Source organism: Adiantum capillus-veneris, chromosome 1 (assembly GCF_014529385.1).
Source record: "Adiantum capillus-veneris isolate H3 chromosome 1, ASM1452938v2, whole genome shotgun sequence".
In the NCBI taxonomy this organism is placed as follows: Eukaryota; Viridiplantae; Streptophyta; class Polypodiopsida; order Polypodiales; family Pteridaceae; genus Adiantum; species Adiantum capillus-veneris.
In genome coordinates this window covers 86620552-86622808 of record NC_140931.1, presented here as the reverse complement: position 1 = coordinate 86622808, position 2257 = coordinate 86620552, and the positions used below count along the sequence as shown (strand labels likewise).

General features: G+C 39.2%; 1 non-coding gene across 1 annotated transcript; it reads right to left on the bottom strand.

The window, feature by feature from the left end:
* Positions 1-2055: 2055 nt before the first annotated feature.
* LOC147465111 (5S ribosomal RNA) lies at positions 2056-2174 on the bottom strand. Its single transcript, XR_015189853.1, has one exon. It is a non-coding gene; the product is annotated as a 5S ribosomal RNA (ribosomal RNA).
* Between the last annotated feature and the right edge of the window lie 83 nt (positions 2175-2257).

Genomic DNA, 2257 nt, shown 5'->3' with positions numbered 1-2257 from the left:
TAACACAACAGAATTCAAGGACAATATACCTTCAACCACTTGATGAGCCAATTTGGAAAGAAGAGTCGTATTTCAAGCATACAATTGCACCCAAAACTATGAATCTTATTTATGGACAAGAGTAGGCTACAAGTGTGATGCACAGTATGGTATCACTCCACTCCTCTAGATGGCATAACTAACTTCAAGCTTCTCCATGCACCTATGTGTAGTGATGGAATAGAGCACTCACAATGCACACACTGTACACAACTAGGCTTGAAGAGTGGTGTATTATGTGTTGAGAATGGTGTGGTGTAGTGTGATCATGTGATCATTTACAAGGGAGAGAAGGGCTCTATTTATAGGTTTAGAAGCCCCGATTAGTATTAGGCCTATTCAAGTTTATTTGAAGGAATAAAAGAGTATGCACATTTTTATTTTTTTAAATGAGGGTGGGTCTCTCTTGTCCTTTGAGTCACATGGATGTGGGATCAAGGGAAGAGAATTATTGAGAATGAAAGGGGAGAGGGATTGAGTGAACAATTTGGGAGTGCCTACTCTAGTAGGGGGTGCATTTTACAATAAGGTTAGTGGTTAGTAGTTAGTAATTATCACTACAAAATATTTACAAAATCATTCACCAAATGGTGAGATATATGATGAGAAAATTTAGAGAAGGGATGAGCTTGTAAAGAGAGGTTGAAGCTCTGGAGAAGTTGACATTCACCTCTTTACAACACCGGAAGAAGAAGCGGTCAGCATGGCGAAGTAGCGCGGTTAACCTTGGATTTTTGCTGATTTTTTAAAGTTCTTTACAAATCTGAAGAGGGTATGGCAATATGGACATATATGTAGAGAGAAAGGGGAGCACCTAGGGGTGAAGAAATGGAGGATGAAGGCTATGGAGGTGTGAGACAAGTGGCAATGGTGAAGAGAGTGAATTACGACATGGGAGTTGCAGATTTGGGAGTGGGAAGGAGAGGGAGGAGTGTGTGTGTGTGTGTGTGTGTAGAAGTGTGGAAAGAGGTGAGAGAAGACTAAGGGCTACTTGTGAGAAAAGAGGGAAGACTAGGGTCCACTCAAAAAATCATAGCTCACCCGTGGTTGCTCCAAAAATCACCAAAATGGTTGAGGTGATTATTCAGCTTTTGTTCCACATTTTCTCTTTTGCCTACCGCTCCGAATTTGGAATGGAGATGGGTGCCAAAAATCTCACCAAAAAGCCTGTTTTTTATGCCTGCAAAAGTCTTTTAGTGGCCCCCTCCTTTGTTGAATTTGTACAATGCATCCAAGAGTGAGCCCCTCCTTTGTCATATCATAATACAAAGCATCTAAGTTGCCCTTTACACATGCATGGAGGAGGATTATTGGTGAATAAAGCAATATATACATGGTGGGACTAGTGTATGGACTATTCATGGATTTTAGCTCAATGAGCACATGGTGTTAGAATAATGAGTATAAATAATAAAAAAATATAGAGAAATTATGGATATGAAAAGATATTGGAATCATATGATATGGTCCCTCTTTGTATTATTTTGGGTGAAAGAGGAAAAGGTATGCAAGTAAATAATATAATAAACGTGACTAAGAGAGTAGAAATCAATTTTTGTTTTCACGAGGGTGAGGGTGAAAATGTGGGGGTGATTTTTATAAAAGAAAAATATGAGGTTAGAGTATGTACACATTGGCAAAATACTTATGGTGTACGTAAGAGAATGAAAGAAGGTATATACAGGTTTAATAAAACACACACCTAAGTATAAATATTTAAATAAAATACCAAAATAATTATAAAAATCCCTATATTTAGGCCCTATATACAATGCAATATCTACACACAAATGGGCCATAATATATTTTATTTCAATTTTTATTTTTTTTATTTTTTGGCTCACAACTCCCACTGCATGTGCAATGTCTGGCCTTGTCCGGACCATAGCATACATTAGAGAACCTACTGCTGCAGCATATGGAACTTTAGACATATAGTCTATCTCCTCTTGTTTCTTTGGACACATATCCGTTGTTAGTTTAAAGTGAGCAGCCGAATGCAACATGGCAAAAGTAAGGGTGCAGCACCAGGACTTCCCGGGAGGTCACCCATCCCAGTACTATTCTGGCCCAAGCGCGCTTAACTGCGGAGTTCTGATGGGATCCGGTGTATTAGCGCTGGTATGACCGCACCACGTTTATTGAGCTCAAGCCATGCATACTTATACGTTTGTATGTACGTCTTTGTGTGTGTGTGTGTGTGTGTGTGTGTGTGTGT